Source organism: Phyllopteryx taeniolatus, chromosome 8, assembly GCF_024500385.1.
Source record: "Phyllopteryx taeniolatus isolate TA_2022b chromosome 8, UOR_Ptae_1.2, whole genome shotgun sequence".
Lineage (NCBI taxonomy): Eukaryota > Metazoa > Chordata > Actinopteri > Syngnathiformes > Syngnathidae > Phyllopteryx > Phyllopteryx taeniolatus.
The window spans coordinates 28277451-28295697 of record NC_084509.1 but is presented as its reverse complement, the minus strand read 5'-3'; the positions used below and the strand labels follow the sequence as shown (position 1 = coordinate 28295697).

The 18247-nt window shown below is 41.1% G+C and overlaps 1 protein-coding gene across 4 annotated transcripts in view; it reads left to right on the top strand.

Annotated features, from left to right (window-relative positions):
• The window catches only part of tiam1b (TIAM Rac1 associated GEF 1b), a 48622-nt gene that overhangs the window by 2547 nt on the left and 27828 nt on the right, over nt 1-18247 (top strand). Inside the window, exon 1 of one of the 4 annotated variants that reach the window (XM_061780975.1) lies at nt 5580-5691. The exons of the other annotated variants lie outside the window; for them this stretch is intronic. The gene's annotated coding sequence lies outside the window, so the exon portion shown is untranslated. Of the gene's footprint in view, nt 1-5579; nt 5692-18247 lie in introns of those variants that run through there. 4 annotated transcript variants of the gene reach the window in all.

Here is an 18247-nt window from a genome sequence, read left to right as displayed (position 1 = left end):
AGCGGCAGAAGCATTGCTCCATGACGTACAAATGTTACACCAAATAGTAGTAAGTAGCAGAATTGCAAAATGAAGCCATGTGACACGAGGACTGCGCGCTCGTTAGCCGAGTGTCCGCTCTTAACGTGTCATTAACGTGTCATTAACGTGTCATTTAATCACATGGAGGTTTGCAGGGACATCTCGGGGCGTCTCTTCTTGCCTTCGTCCTCATCTGACGACCAATCATTCTTTGAAATGAAATGAATTTCGGCAATGTCCAAAATGACGTTTCATGATTGTTTTTCTCTTAATATGCCTTTCCCATGAAAACTAACACTTTTGCATCTTAGCGTCTTCAGACTTCCTGTTTTGGCTTCTTTTTACAGTGTCCTTTTTTTGTCACTCATGCAGTTTTAGCGTGGTAGACATTTCCTCATATAAAACCAAGGGGGCATAAAAAAGGACACTGTAAACACAAAAACACAACATCATCCATCATCTTGTGGCTGCTTGGGGCGCGGAGGATTTGTTATCCAAGAGGAGACTGACCACTGCAGCAAAATGGAGACTGTGGAGTATGTAATATTTTTCTTCTTTCGCAGTAGTCGTCACACACACGCAGCTGCAACTGGATGTGCGGCAAACATCTTTTTAATCAGCTCCGAAATCGCTCTCCCACCTTGGGCCGTGCAGGTTCTGAATCTTCCCGTGAATCCTCAATGACTTTGTGTGTCTTTGATGTCGTCTCTCGAGAGGCTTCCCGCCCGCTGTCGGAATCCCGGCTAATGATCTCCCGTCCAGGGCCGGAATGGCGCTTTCGTGCGCTCGCCGCGTTTTCATCCTTCTCACCCATCCCGATTCGATTCGTACGTTCACTCGTTGCTACTGTGAAGAACTTCTTCTTTTGCCGCTATGGACTTTCAGTCTTTGTATTAACAAAATTATCTCGGGCTTTCAGCCATGCACGATGTACATTTTCTCCTCCCCCCCCCCAAAAAATATGTATGTTAGATTCATCCAAGAGGCTAAATCTTATATTTCATTGAAATAAAATGAAAATGAATTCGGTCTTGTTTCATCAAGGACTGAATTGCCATTATCAAAGAAAATCAACATTTTCTTCAGCATTTACAAAAACGTATGCTAATTTCGTTGAGGGCAAAATTTTCATTTGCTATGAAAACGTACGTTGGCGGTGACTCCAAATTGTCTTCAAAGGTTACGAAAACATTACGTCACTTTAACTTGAATTATCAAAATAGTTTCTGCATTCATGAAAAAGATACTTCAGCTTCGTCAAACTCTTCATTTATATTTTTCCCTAACACACGGAAGTTAGGCTTGTTGAAGAGTTTACAAATTATTTCCAAAAAGCAAGGCACACACATACGGATTTTTAAGATCTGAACCAAATTTGTTAAAAATGTGAGAAATCCTTAACATAATGATGGTAAAAACATATCTATATTCAAAATATTGCTTTGACACCATATTGTGGCTTCTTGGGTCCAATAAACTAATGTTGAAGTCACGGGGGAGGAGCTTCGTTTCGTCAGTGCATAGCCTTGTCTAAAAGAAGAAAAGGCCTTTGCTGCCATCGTGTGGCAGCTGTCTGCAATTACCAACCTTTTGTGTGAAAGTCAATTGTGGATTTTTTCAAAATCAAATGATCGGTAAGCAATTTATTTTCAAGTTTCATATTAAAATAAGAGTTAGAAATGATTTTTCCTATCAGATCACATACATATCTGCGGATAGGGAAAATCTGCAAGCAACTGCCGCCCACCCTAAAAGCGTTGTAGTTTTTTATACATGGCACAAGATGGTGGCAAAACACTTTTTTTCGATTAGACATAGCTATGGCCTGACTAAATGAAGCTCGTCCTCTCCGTTCCACAAGGTTGTTGATGGCACTGAAGCATTGTTTTTATATTTGACGTGACTCTGGCCTGAATACAAAACTGCATCCACCTTCAACCTTACAAGTACAGTGGACCCCCGTATAATTGTGGTTCGGCACAGTTAGAATTTTTTTTTCTCAATTTGTTCATTTTTTACCAATTTTTTTTCTTTTTTCACATTTTTTTCCTTTCTTTTTTTTTTTTTGGGGGGGGGGGGGAGGGTCGAAAATGGTTAGTGGCAGTTCCCAAAAAAAAAAAAAAGGATTTTTCCCTAAAAAGTTTTTTTTTTTTTTTTAGCAACGCAATTACAATGAGTGTCAAGTATTCGCACCTTTAGCCTATTCGCGAGGTTCCACTGTATTCTTTGTTCACACAAGAACCTTGTTGTTTTTGACTGATCGAGACAGTTTTTTTGTGTGTTCTTGTTTTACTGTGCTGAGTCAGCAGACGCGTGATGTTGAATTTACCCGTTTTGTGGACTTGGACGCAGACGGCCGCTTTGCTAATGGTGACTTGAGCTGGTGTGAGACGTGTTCGCGTGTGTCATTTTCATTCCCATTCTATTGTCCTCTTCTCCGCTTCATTTCACGTTATTGGTTGCGTTGAGCGGCGTTTGACTGCCAGTATGAATTGATGTGGCGTTTTCTCATCAGGGCGGCTGGTTGAGAATTGCGCTAATAGAGGCGTGCTGAGTCAATTATTAAGTGACCTTTTATTTGAAGCCACTCTGGCTGTGATTTTAGCCTTCCGGGCACGTTTGACGTAAGTTTATTAGGCTCCCGCGTCCTGGCGCCACCTCCACTCTTTCCACATTTGGGGAAAGAAGACGTGAGAACAGAACCTGGGCCTCTGCTCCTCATTAAATGGAAGTTAAGATGCTGGGCGAAGGGATCAAGTCGCGGAGTGGGAATTTCTATAATGAAGCACGCCGTTGCCAAAGTTTTGCTTTGTCATATTTCGCCTTATGAGCGTACGACACGTAACGAACGGCATCTTTGCTGAGGTTGATTCAAATGAGTCAAGTCGTAATCTTCCGAGAGAAATGTTTGTAATTGCATTTCAAGTATGAAAGCGAGATTTGTGCAGGGGGATTTGAAAATGTTTTATGTTCATTTGGGAACATTCCACATTTTTCACAATACTATAAAAATATATTTATTCTTATTCTAGTAAGATTTTTCCTAAAAAAAAAAGAAAAAAAAAGGTGTACAATAACTTTGGTAAAATTATTATCTTTTTCGGAAAAAAAAATCCATTTCCTGTAAGATTAAATTTTTCTTTAAAAAAAAAACAAAAACCTTTTTTCTACAAAAAATGACTGTTCACATAAGATTACCACTTTTTTCCCCTCCAAAAATAATTCTCATATATATTTTTTAAATCTAATAGGAATTACCTTTTTAAAATATTATTATTTATACAGTATATTATGAATATACCGATTTTTCTGCAGCAAATAAAAATCAGACTTTATTATTGTTCATTTTATTTTTGTTTATTTACAGAACGGGCCAAACAATCAAACACACAAATACAAAATGAAAACACTCGCAACGAGCTGCTGTAGGCCACAACTCACATCCAGATGCTCACACAGAGATTAATGTTCCCAATGTCACTCCCTAGGCCACGCCCCCTTGAAACCTCACAGCTGTCGGGACTTTCTGCTTGTCCCAACACACAATCATTACATCTCATAAAACCACTTTATTTCTTTGCATTCTCTTTTATCGCGTTTTATTGTTTTATACAATACAGTGCCATTTTTATTTATTCAAAAAAAAAAAAAATGTTGTAGTTTTTGGGGTTGATTGGATTTCAATTCATTTCAATGGGGAATATTAATTTAATATACCAGTTATTTGAGCTTGCTCACGGAGTGCAGATTCAGATGTGTTAAACATCTGCTACAGCTGAGAAAAAGAAATCTCTTTAATCCAATCTGTACTTCAGTGTGGGAAAAGTGAATCAGATTTTTTTTTTTTTCATGCCGGCGCGGCTAGTTAATCCATCTGAAATGGAAAAGACAGGATGATCATTATTCTCATTGTTATTATTATTATTGGTCGAGCCGTCAGAAGTCTTGCGTCGGTTGCGGAAGTGCGCAACGTATTGCAGCGGTTGTTGTGCTGCTTGGTAGGTTTTTGTTGTGGTTTTTTTTAAATTGAAAAACTATGACTTAATTTTGGGATTTTGATTCTGATCATTATAATTCTTACAATCAAACTATTAATGTCCTATATTTTCATTCGATTACAATTTTTTTTGGCCCCCAAAGATTGTAAATTCTCGTGAGATTAAGATTTTTTTTTTCAATACTTTTTCCAATTCTCATTAGCTTTCAACTTTTTTTTCTCAAAAATAATGACATTTACTCCCCAAAAACTTTATTATTGTAATATCCGTATTATCTTTTTTTGCCTTGAAAAAAATTGACATTTTACAAAATAAATAAAACTATTTATCTTTAAAAATTATAATTCATTTTTAAAGATTTTTTTTTTGTCAAAGAAATTAGACTATTCTCACAATTGGAATACAACTGATCACCCAAAAAAGATTACTTAGCAAAAAAAGTTTATTCTTGTGACATTACTTTTGTTCTTTTTTTTATTTTTTTTACATCTAGAGTCAGCACATTGAAGAGTTATATTTGTAATGTTTTGTTTTGTTTTTGTTTGTTTCTTTGCCAGCCCGACAAAATATTGCACCGTTTGTGGCCCAATAAAACAAATGAAGTGTCTTCTTCACGTCCTTTTTCTAAAGAGATTTGTACAAAAAATTGCTCCAAAATTGCAAATTTTCTTCACTTTTCACAGATATTACAAGCATCCCCCCCCCCCCCCCCCCCCCCCCCCCACACACACACACACCATTTCCCTTCTTAACATAAACTGAACAATAATTGTAATTCAATGTTTGTCACTACTTTCCATGACTTCTGCTTTCAAATTCAATATGCTGTTAAAGTATACACTTTATATACAGCGGTGCCTTATAAAATACAAGTTGAGTTTTGTTCCGTGACCACGCTCGTAACTCAAAACACTTGCATCTAAAATCACCTTTCCTCAGCCACTCCCAAAAAACAAACATGTTTTGTAATGTGTTTTTAAATCAATCAGGAAAATTGGGAAGGAAAGAGGGAAACCATAAATTTGGGCCTCAAATGAAAACTCACTCTCGCGCGACACTAACTGACAAGTGTAATTCAGCGCCCCGGTGATGAAATGCTGCCTCCGCCAGGGAAAATACAATTGGAATCTTTATGGCCTGTGGCTTTTATGGAAGAGGAGGTTGGTGAGATTCGCCAGTGGCGACTTCGAGCAAGCGCTCCTCACTTGCAGTCTGCTCTCCAGAAGTCTCCAAATACGCCAGAAAAAAAGTTGCTCGCTATTTTGTCGGGGTGCCGTTGCAACCCAATGTCATTTCGACCTTCCGTCTAATTCTTTACCCCTTGTGTATTTTGATGTCTCCAGGCCTCATTTGTTGTGTGTAAACATGATACCTCTTTGGCAGTGGGTGGGAGCTTCTGGTGAATGGGGCAATTATAGAGCAGACGAGGGAGGCCAACACGCATTCCTGCCGCCTGCAGCTTTGACTGGAGGGAGCGAAGGAGGGCGCATTTCCAAAGAGTCCTCCCTCCCTCCCTCCCTCGCTCGCTGCGTCCATCCCTCCTTCACTTCTACAACTCATCCCGGCGCGTGAGGGCAGTCAGTCTGAGCCGGCCTTGAGGATCATGAATGGCGCTTTGAAAGGCACGGACGGGAGTGCACTTTTTTGAGGCGGCTTTGTGGGCGTCGGGACAGTAAGTTGACGCAGCTTGTGCGGTGTCTTTGTGTGCGTTTGCTGCTCAGAAGTGGACACTTTTTTTAAAAGCCTGTTTGCGTGCGTTTCCACGTGCGCTCTCGTGGGGTCTCCCCCAGCTTGTACTCAGTGTGGGGCGTCCGCGTCATGTTGCTACCTGTAGCTCCACCCGCGCAGCAACCTTTTGTGTGCGAGTGGGTTGTCGTTTGTAGTGTTAAAAGTGCTTTTTGTTTTTTTGTCGTGGGGGATTGCAAATTTGTGTTAAATGGTCAAGTGGCGTTTCGATCTGTGTCGAAAGCCCGCCAGAGGCTCCAGAATCCCAATAAATGTTATAATATTAAAATAATGGACATCCAGTGTAGTGCTGCAACTAATGATCTTTTTAGTAATTGATTAATCTGTCGATTATTTTTTCGATTAATCGATGAATTGGAGTTTGAAAAATATTTACATCAATTGATTAAAAAACAGGACATTTTTCAAACTGACATTGCAGAAAATCCGCAAACAAATTGATTACGATTCAGTTGCTGGTTTGGTCCATTGTCAAAAAAGGCGAAACTGTTGATCATTATTGTCCAAAGTAAAAGCAGATGTTTGCAAATGTATTTTTTTATTTTTTTAACACGACGATAATCAGCCTGCATTCATAAATCTGATCATATTTGCTGGACAACTGAAATGATGAATTGATTATCCAATTGTTTGTTCATTCATTTGATGTCGATTAATCTCTCAATTGTTGCGCCTCTCGAGTCAGCTTTTTGTTTTGCATAAGGCTTAGTCCCTCTTCACTTCAAATTGAAATGTGCCACTTCAGTTTTTATATTTTTCTACCAGCTACCTTTTTCCTGTTCAAAGCATGCAGCAAAATGTTCTGTTTCTCCCCTAAAAAAATCCGAGCATTGTTTTTCGAAGGCTCCAAAATCACAATAAATGTTAAAATACGACACTATAATACACACTCCTAAATGCCTTTTCATTCTCATATTTGTCCACCAGATGGTGTTACTTTCGCCCCCCCATTCAAAGCATGCAGGCAAATTTCACACCTTCCATTGTTTTCTACAATGGGACCCTGCTACTGAAATGATAAAGAGTGCCTCCAAGTGAATTGCAAATGTGAGCAAGATGGTCAAACTCAAAGGGCCACATCCTGGAAGTGGGAGGAGTGGGAGAGAGTTCATTAAAAAAAAAAAAAATAAAATAAAAATACCGGCATTGTGTTTACACCAAAAGCTCCAGAATCACAATAAATGTTAAAATATTACAACACCAATTACAATGATGCTGGGACGTTGTGTTAAATAGAAATACAAATAGAATACAATGATTTGCAAATCATGTTCAACCTATATTTAATTGAATACACTACAAAGACAAGATATTTAATGTTCAAACTGATAAATTATATTGAACTTACAATTTTATGGCTGCAACTGTGTTACATCACCTTTTCTTTGAACAACATTCAATAAACGTTTGGGAACTGAGGACACTCATTGTTGAAGCTTTGTAGGTGGAATTCTTTCCCATTCTTACTTGATGTACAGCTTCAGCTGTTCAACGGTCCGGGGTCTCCGTTGTCGTATTTTACGCTTCATAATGCGCCACACATTTTCAATGGGAGACAGATCGGGAATGCAGGCAGGCCAGTCTAGTACCCGCACTCTTTTACTACAAAGCCACGCTGTTGTAACACGTGCACAATGTGGTTTGGCATCGTCTTGCTGAAATAAACACGCGCGTCCATGAAAAAGACATTGCTTGGATGGCAGCATCTTCTTCTTCTTCTTCATCTTCAGCATATGTTTCTCCAAAACCTGTATGTACCTTTCAGCATTAATGGTGCCTTCACAGATGTGTAAGTTACCCATACCATTGGCACTAACACAGCCCCATACCATCACAGATGCTGGCTTTTGAACTTTGCGTCCATAAGAGTCCGGATGGTTCTTTTCCTCTTTGGCCCGGAGGACATGACGTCCACAATTTCCCAAAATAACATGAAATGTGGACTTGTCGGACCACAGAACACTTTTCCACTTTGCATCAGTCCATCTTAGATGAGCTCAGGCCCAGAGAAGCCGGCGGCGTTTCTGGTTGTAGGTTGATTAATGGCTTTTGCTTTGCATAGTAGAGTTTCAAGTTGCACTTACGGATGTAGCGCCGAACTGTATTTACTGACATTGGTTTTCTGAAGTGTTCCTGAGCCCACGTGGTGATATCCTTTACACATTGATGTCGGTTTTTGATGCCGTGCCGCCTGAGGGATCGAAGGTCACGGTCATTCAGTGTCGGTTTTCGGCCTTGGTGCTTACTTGCAGTGATTTCTCCAGATTCTCTGAACCTTTTGATGATATTATGGACCGTCGATGATGAAATCCCTAAATTCTTTGCAATTGTACGTTGAGGAACATTGACCTTAAACTGTTCGCCTATTTTCTCCCGCACTTGTTCACAAAGAGGTGAACCTCGCCCCGTCTTTGCTTGTGAATGACTGAGCAATTCAGGGAAGCAATCATGGCACCCGCGTGTTCCCAAGTAGCCTGTTCACCAGTGGGATGTTCCAAACAGGTGTTTGATGAGCATTCCTCAACTTCCTCCGTCTTTTTTGCCACCTGTCCCAGCTTTTTTGGAACGAGTTGCAGCCATAAAATTTTAAGTTAATGATTATTTGTTAAAAACAATCAAGTTTGTCAGTTTGAACATGAAATATCTTGTCTTTGTAGTGTATTCAATTAAATATAGGTCGAACATGATTTGCAAATCATTGTATTCTGTTTTTATTTACGTTTACCACAACGTCCCAACTTCATTGGAACTGGGGTTGTAGAATAGTAACCATACCAAAGTGTTTCAGTCACTCTTTGATTGTTGTATTTGTCCACCGGAAGGTCCTACTTTTCCCCCAATTCAAAGCATGCGGCAAAATTCTGAGTTTTCAACAAGGTTGCCTTGCTACTGAAGTGCGTTTGTGAATTTCAAATGGATTCGAAATGGTCAAAGTCAAGGAGAACTCTCCCCGAGTGCATCGTGTAGTTGGGAGGGGGTGTGCGTATGTGTGTGTGTGAGTTCATTTAAAAATCCCCACATTGTGTTCCTCCGAAGCCCCCCCCTGTGTGCCCCCCTCCTGTGGTGAGAACTGCTCATCTGGTGTCATAGTCATGGAAATGCATTGACCAGCTTGCCGCCGTAAGCTTGTCCCCAAGGTTGCCTCTGTTGTTGTCTTTTCTTTTAAAAGTCCACAAATGTTAAAATCACGTGTGTATTTATTGCGCAAAAACTAATTTCGCCTCTCTGGCTCTCTCTGGAGGAGGCAAACAATCGTAATCGCGCTTTAAGCCGACGCCACAAAGCCCACATTGTCCATTTGAGTTCGTCTGGGATCAGGTGCTCCATTAGCTTGTGGCGGCACAACAAGCACCTGAAAGCTGTCGGTCTTCAAATGAATCACGACGGGCTCTTAATTTGCGTCGGCAAGACCACTGGGCTTTTTGAATGCGCATTGTCCACTGCGAGCTAATGTTGTCGTTCTTAAACCAGCAACCGATCACAAAACGATAAAAATTGCGGCATTTTTGCTGCATGTTCGAAATGGAGGGGAACAAGTAGTAGCATCTGGTGGACAAATACAGCGGTACCTTCAGATATGAATGCCTCGACTTTTTTTTTGCCTTGAGATATGAGCGAAAATTTGAAATACGGGTGTGCTACAGACCCGCGCAGCTCGATGGCGGCAGCGAACTTAACATTTGGCGACCATCGATTCACAAAGGTTTCCTTGCAGTAGAAAGACAAATCAGCTTGTGGTGCTAATGAACGCCATTAACCATTTTCAGAAAAGTCCACCCCTATATTGCCAAGAAGCCATTTTAAGAACATTTTGACAGATTTTTTTCAAGAACCACAGACTATTTTGTTCTTAGATTATATATACACAGAATCTTCCAAATGAAAGAATCGACTCCTTACTTTCACCAGGGGAAAAAAAGTTCAGGTGGGTTTTACTTAATTTGGTAGTTTCTCTCAGAAACTGGAGAAAATAGTATTTTTTTTAAACGAAACAATATTAAGCATACAGCAACTTCTATGCTACTTTTTTGTTTTGCTTTTGTGACAAGCCTAACACCTGAACTGTGGTTTATTCCATGAACCAGCTAAAACAACATCTAGGAGTGGCTTTTGAGAACAAAATATGAAAGTATTTACCGATACATGCGCCCGCCGAGTGACGCTATTCACCAGATGTCACACCAGTGATGGACTCGCATTGTTTAGAAGCCCCATTTATGGCGAACGTGGTCAGTGTCATACGTCGAAGAGCTCTGGTGTACTTTGTCACATTTGTGACACACACATACTTTTGCGAACTACCACAACACATACTCTGCAAAATCTATACATATACATTAGCTGTTCCAGTGTAAAAGGCTTCAGCTACTTGCAGCCTGTGATGGCAGCCGTGTCCTCTTTGTAACTCATATGTTGTAATGTGGGGGTTGGACAAAGAAAATCGACAGCAATCTTTATTCTATAATATTTAATTGCTGCTATCTGCTGGTGATTGTGCCTCTTTAACATCGTCTGCAGTACAGCAGCAAAAAAAAACAAAAAAACTGCAAAAGACATGAAAACACGTTCTTGGCACTGAACGTTTGGATTCTAAAAGACATTAAGACATTGTTTGCACTGAAAGAGAAAGTGCATCCAAAAGGAAAATCAGCACTCTGCATTGTAAACAAATTTAGTAATAAAAGAGGTTCGGATCTCCAAATATATAATTCATTCGGGTATATTTCAGGCTGTAGTAACGTTATAAGATTGTCTTATTTTAAGTGGAAATCAAACATTAATATAGGATGTATTTGTAACCCTCTTGCATTGATAAGGTTTTTAACGCCTAGTGCAGCTAATTCTTTTTTACATCCACACCATTATCCACCAACAACATAAGCGCTTATCATTTCAGTAGAGAAGCACCCTTGTGGAAAATAGTGAATGACATGATATTTTTTGTTGCATGCTATGAATAGGCAACAAGAAGCGGCATCTGGTGAGCAAATTGAAATTTTGTTAAGATAAATGTGAAACCAACACTGGCATTTTGAATGGGACGTTCTTTGTTGTTAGGAACAAATGTGTCCATTTTCTTTCATTTTTGGCACATTTAAGGAAGATAGATGAATATCCTCTGGCAAATTGGATGTACATTTGTTCAACAGAGCCGAAATGGCTTGAAAACAAGAAGCGGAATAGCAGAACATGTCCCCAGGATGTCTTAAAGGTGACATTAACATTTATGGTGGTATTATTATCCTTGGTGAGATTGAACGGACTCGGATGGATTGATCGCAGCAATTCCTTTCCTGGCTTCTGCTGTAAGACTCCTGCAGCGTTGGTGCCTTTTTTCGTTTGTCGTCCTTCTTGTGTAGTCAAGTGTGTCGGGATGCAGCTCGGCAACGCTTCGGTGCACAATGCAACGCGGCGGAGAGGCGCTCCGGGCGTGTAATGGTGGAGGTAATGCTCAGGGGAAGCGGGGGGAAAAACATCTCTTGTGTCCAAATAATGCACATCTACTAACTCAGTGCTGCCGGCTGCACTTGATAGCACATTTACACGACATGCTGTAGTTCTCTCAGTGTCCTTTCTCTCCGGAATACTCATCAATATTAAAAACGCTGATGGAAATGCACCTCGACGTCGACCCTGATGTGTTTGGGGTGAAGTTTGGCGCACATCTTGTTGTTTACTGACCTGGAAGAAAATGAAACGCATTTGGGATGCAGTTTACATTTTTAGATATCACCATGCAAGGCTGAGAGGGGACTGGTTGCCGCTGGATGGTGGACCCGCTTGCTGACCGGCCTGTGATCTGAGGACACTTTGACATTGTCAAAGCCAGTGGACATCAATGGAGGCCTGAATGGTTGAGAAATAGGAATGCACAAAATTGTCTTTCCTTCAAATTTGTGTTACAAGCTTCAACACGCCCGTGTTGTGTATTGAGCCTTCTTTTGCGGGCGTGCAACTAAAGTCCATACTGAAAGTGACTGGAAAACGACATTGTCAATTTGTCCGAGTTATTGCCCTCAGTCGAATGGTGACTGTAGAGACGCTTCTCCCGGCCGTTCTTTGATCATTACTCCATTGCTCGAGTTGGTCTTCCAACTCGGTCCACCTCGCCTTATTACCGCGGAAACTCAGCTTTGTCTTATTGACTTGGCGAAGCTCGTTTTCCTGCTTCCTCCACTTGCGAACCATGGATTCGTTGATCTTGAATTCTCTCGCGGCTGCTCGATTCCCATGTTCCTCCGCGGAACTGATAGCTTGCAGTTTAAACTGTGCTTCATAAGCGTGTCTCTTCGTAGGTGCCATTTTCGGGGGTCCTTAGCCAAACCGATGTTGTTTTGGACAATGCACATACCGGCACTATATACCTACTGGGGGCGTGCCTTTAGCGTCCTCTTTCACGCGCACGCTTCCCCCTTTAACGTCCGCATGCTGTCCTCAGTCACGTCCGCCTTTCCTCTATATAAGGAGCGTGTCGGCAGGAAATGCTCCCAGTCAGTCAAGCGGAGCGCTCATCAAAGTCACATTTTCAGATTTTGGAACTCGGTGCACACAAATGGCGTGCCGCGCTATTAGGCGCCCCGACCATTTTGGAGAAAATGTAAGACTTTTAAGTGCGCCTTATGGTCGTGAAAATACGGTACTACAACACTCTTGCTGTAGGTACAGACATAAGTATAGGGACAAAGAGAGCTTCCAACTTTAAAGGAACAGTTTGGCAAATTTACCTTTTCTGTTCTCGCAAAATTTGGAAAAACAAGAGAACAGAGTCCGCACGTCCAACGAAAATGGTCAGCTTCACAGACGCACTCTCACATCTTGTAGTAAGTCTTTCCAGAGGAGTGGAAGCTGTTTTGTCTGATTTAAGGGGGGAATCGCCATGCGTCCCAATACATTTGTCAAAACATACAGTAAGCGTATAAATGATCACAAACATGATTTTGCACAATCACACTCCCGACATCCTTCCAAAGTGTAACACTCAATCAGACACAATCTGGAGTGGTGTTCCCCAGGGAAGCGCTGTAGGTCCATGAGTTTTCTATAAAAGTTGAACTTTCCTCGTCCTTTTTAGCGAGATCATCAAGTGGAAGAAAAACACCGAGTGTATCTTCCTATGTGGGACATTGGAACAGTTAATATTCCCATGCACATGTGACACTTTTTACATTTCACAACCCTGATCCCGTGCATTTGGCACCACAAATCTCTTATTTCAGTCAATAATACTCCCACGAGGACCCCACTAGTGGGACCTCCACCCCGCCCTCTCCTCTGCCCACAACCAACAGATGGGGCTTGACTAACTGCTGGGCCGCCGCTATGATACCTTCAATCGCCAATCTGTCATCGTAAAACCGTCACACATATATGTGCAGAGAAAATTGTTGGGTGTGTGTGCGGAGCTGGAACGTGTAAACGTGAGGAATGTGAAGCATGTGAAAACAAGATGAATGCAATGGTCACCAGAGTTTTTAAACAAAACTCACTGGAACTTTGTCAGACATTGGGACGTGTGGTATTCAAGTGTCTCTCAATACTTTTAGGCTACTCCAGTTAAATAGGTTTGGGATTCTGTGAACAGGTAGATTTAATCTCGCTTCAAGTGCTCATTTTAAGCAAAGTTAATGTACATATGTCATTTAATTTAAAATGGACGTTTATTCCAAAGTATAGTTGATGGTTCATTTTGTATCGGCGTCACAGATTGTCAGTAAAATGCTAACATCAAAGACATACAGTTTTCTTGGCAAATTGTTTTTGATTCATATTTTTCTTTTATGGTTATTGCTGTGTCATGCGCTGCTGCTAACTATTCACATTCACTACATCATATATACCTATATATATATACCTATTTCTTTCATGCCATTTACATCTGCTTTAGGAGATGGACAGTAGTTATTCCTTACGTACGGTTGCAACATACAACGCTGCTGACTATGCTTGCTGCTTTCCACATTTACTTACTGTATATCTTCAGTGTTTATTAACCCTGTACGTTGCCCACATACTCTGCTACTGCTCATTCTCCTCACTTCGCTGCCCTAAATCCAGAAAATTCTATCGATTAGTGCAAAGTGCAAAATGCCAACATTGATGCATGCGCTGACATTGGCGTATCCATCACGTGTACCAATGTGCTCGACAATAAATCTAGCAAGGATAAAAGCGTACAAATGAATGGGACATTAACAAGCAGAGCTCCTTCTCCCTTGTGTGCAGGACACGAGTCAAACGAACCCCCCTCACACCCATTCCCACCGCCTCCTCCTTTTGTCCTGAAAGTGCTCTGCACCCAGCAATTAACAGCTGTTTAGGGACTTCAAAGCGTGTCAATGAGGAGCTGAAGACCTGCAAGCAGGATGTGCTAGGGTCGCACCTTTGCCGGGTGGCGACGCCGGAGATAAAAGTGCCGCCGGGCCCTGGGGATGGGGGGGGGGCTTCCTCAGGAAAGATAAATACTTGCCCCGTGGTGACGTTCCAGTCAAACTGCTCACGCTGTACGTTTGTTTAACTGCGTGAAGGCTGAGAGAGTTACAAGCCTTCGACGCTGATGCTATTCTATCACAAAAGATGCCAAATGACTTCATAATGGGCCGTGATGGCGTCACACTTACTTAAAGGAGCAACTGTTTTACTATTAGCAACTGGCAGAGCTTCTTTTTGCACTTACATGGCAATTACCTATGCTCAAATGTTATTTAAAACATTACCTGCAGTCTACTAGGGTTAGCAAACTAGAACAATATACGGCCCGCTCACATTATCAAGAGTCCTGAAATGTTAGTTGCATTAATGTAGCCGTTTTTTTCTTAAAATTGGTTGATTTAAAATGCATTTTTGATAAAAAAAAATTGTATTCATGTATCTATTTTAATCAAAATATGAGTAAATAAAGAAAAAAGCATGTTTTTTATATTTTTATTTTATAGATTGGCAAATACATTAAAATTAGATTGATTATAGATAATACAATTAAAAATGAGGATAATTATGATTAAAATCAACTGCTCCCATAACACTGGGATTGGCCCCGACTGCGTGGACACCAATTGTGTCGTAAGCCTTTATTCTTTGTGTATTTTGAACGTAAGGTCAGAGACGGCGAATTAAGACACCTTGGAAGTTAAAAAAAAAAAAAAAAAAGAACTTAGTGTTATTTTTGTTTCCATCTGTTTGTTAGTTAGCTCACGACTTCCTGGTTCATGGAATGAGGAACAGATAGGCAGTACCGTATGATGACTTTTTTTTTTTGGGAATTGCTTAACTAGAAAAGCCTCATTGAGACAAACAAGTGTCCTGGTGCAGGACAACAAGCAGTCAAGAGTGGCCATCGTTCAGCTGGACGTGCGCTAGCAACCCCTTGGTACGCTAACTAGTAACTAGGTCCTATTACCCGAAGCCACCTGAGCCTCTTTTGTCACGTCAGGCTGGTCAGCAGCGTCCCGGAAATCGGATCGTGAAGGGAATCCCATCTGCTCGCTTGTTTGTCATATTAAAGCTAGAGAGTATGTCGTAAACTTGGAGTAACAGCTCAGCAATCATGTTGATGCGACACTAGCGTGTAATAAGGAGAATGCTATCACAAGGTCACCTGCTGTGGCGGTTAATAATATTAGCGGACTAGCCAGGACACCTGTCTTCGAGCGTTAGCGCTAATGCAACTGTTCAGCCGAACCTCGTCACATACTAAAAGGATCAGACGTTGTTATTTTTGAGACCAGGTGTTGTTTAAAAAAAAAAAAAAAAAAAAAAAGGCTGTTTTTGTTAGGATTGAGCTGTAATGAAGGTGAGTTTAGGTAATGTTAGCGCTAATGCAATTGTTTACAGTTCTGTAGTAGTTCTACAATTTCTGTTAAATACTAATCAGGCCTTGTTTTTGTAAAGGCGTGATGTTGTAAGAGATGTTAGTTTTGCTAATATTAAAGACGTGATGTTGAAAGAGATGTTAGTTTTGCTAATATTCGCGCTAATGTCAGCGCTAATGCTACTGTTCAGAAATATCTGCAGTGCTTTACAAAAACCTCATCGCATATTAAAATGATCAGATGTTTTTGAGACAATTAGTCCAGGTTTTGCTGATTTTAGTGCTATCTTCACCGCTTCTACGAACCTGTTGTAATGAAGGCGGGTTTTGCAAGCGGTTAGCGTGTACATTCATTGGCATATTTCTACAATGAAATGCACTTTCTTCACGGTCCATTTGTATGGTCCATCAGTCACCTACACTTCCTGACTATGTTTACTACTTACTTTGACAGGTCCAGGAACATTTGGGATAAGGTCTGCAGTGCTCAACATGTCTGATTGGAACCTTTCAGTTCAAGGAAGTACCCAGAACTAAAGGTTCTGGGAACTTTAGGTGCAAATGCGGCAATAAAATGAAATGGTTAAAATGTATTTAAAAAAATGGACCCATGGTAAGATCTGATCAAATGTTTTGACCCAAGGTTAGATCTGATGCAATTTTTGGCACACGGTGAGTGAAATCTGAGACCATTTTTTGACCAATGCTTCGATCTCTCGCTGTTTTTTGACCCATGGTGAGATCTCATGTAGGACACTTCTATCCACACAAATGAATAGGCAACAAGAAGCGGCATCTGGTGAGCACTTCTATCCACACAAATCTAAAAATGCAGTGTGGCCTGTTGGGATGCATCTTGCTTGGTAATGTATCCACAATGTATCCCATCAGGCGTCCTGTTGGTTTTCTGAAATGCTTTTCATGTGAGATTTTTACTAGATAGTTTATGTGGGTCTTCAACGCCGATTGGAATCGTTTCAGATTTGAGGACCAAGAACTAAAAGTTCGAACATCTGGAGAGTCCGGTGAGAGAGTTGTTTACCACATACGATCTTGAACTAGGGAGCAAATCTGAGGAGCATCTTCACTCGCCACCATTGCAAGCCTTCAAGTAGCAGTGTTATTATCTCCACACGGTGCGGAGTGTTCCGATTACAGGGTTGTGCGTCGCAGCTTGTCACTTATTCGGCCCGCTACATTCTTGCCTCACGCCACTGAAGTGAGCCTCAGTCACTCTTAGTACAATTTGAAGAGTGTGTCTACCTGTGTGCTCTACAGTGTCAGCGTGTCCGCATGTCAGTTTTGAGGCCACAGGGCGAGAATGTTCAGTCTTTCCGTCAAACGACAGCCATCTTGACAGCTTTTGCCCTTCGGGGCTTCTTCCAAAACGGAGGAAGCGAGTAAGCCGGTGAAGGCCGCTCGTGTTCCAACAGGCCCGAGCGTTTGTCAAATATCAGGTGCTGTTTAATGACAATGGGGTCCCAAATGCGCCGCAGCACATATTTTAGGGATGACGGCAGCGACGCTCGTAAATCGCGATGGGCGACAGTCACGCTGATTACGACGATGAATTCCAGTGCAGTTTTTGTACCAAAGCGGGAGAAAGAAACTGGATTAGAAACTCGGTAAAATAACGCAGGAGCTACACGACGTGGGTCAGGGTTGCACTACATGATACGCATCACGGCGGAGTGATAATAAAAAAAAAAAAAAAAAAAAAAAAAAAAAACATGGAATCGGGTCTCTTCAGATCGGAATTACAAGTGAGGATGACAATCACACATCGGATATACTCTTGTCACTCGTCAACTTGACGTCGCTGAAATTTTTTGAGGCGTTTTAATTGACCAAAAAAGTTTGGAATTGCCTGTCGATGCCACAAGATGGCGGCAAAGCACTTTTCTCAATTCGATAAGGCTATGGCATGACTAAATGAAGCTCCTCCCTTCGCTTCAACAAAGAGTCTCAGCACAAAGATGGCTCAAGAAGCGTTATTTTATTTTGACATTTCGACAGAATAACGGAGAATAGACCCCCCTCCAAAATGTACGAATAGGTGAATTTGCATATGCCGCAACTATGCAGGGGTTCACTGCATACTTACTGTGATGCCCTTGCATGTGGGAAAGGAGAGCCACATTCACCAATTCACTTTCAGTCGTTTATTGAACATCAGGAGAAGAGTAAATGAATGTGCGCACTCACGCGGGAGCTGCTGTCGGCCACAGCTCACACTCGGCCACACACATGCAGACCGGCCAACGTCCCACTCAACCGGAAGCTCACAAAGTGATTTGATCGTAAAGGCGACGTCATAGTTTCATCATAGCTTTATGCGAGGATCTCGCCGTCAACCGCTTTGACTTCTAAGCCTGGGAAAAGGTGACATAAAAGTTAGATAAACTTGCTAGCCAGTAAAAAGATGTTCTTTTTTTCTTTCTTTCTTTTGAGACTTGAGTTATGATGAAAAAGGTGAGCTAAATGTGTTTGTATTGCTACTTTTGATAGACTTTAATATTCATTGTTATTACCATTTTAATGACTTACATGTGGTCACTTAAATTTCCATTGTTGTTGTTTTTTGTTCAGCCTTTTCTAAATGTCTACAACATCATCATTGTAGACTGAAATGACTTTTTAGTATTTTTAATCAGTGGTGTCTTTTGTTCTTAAC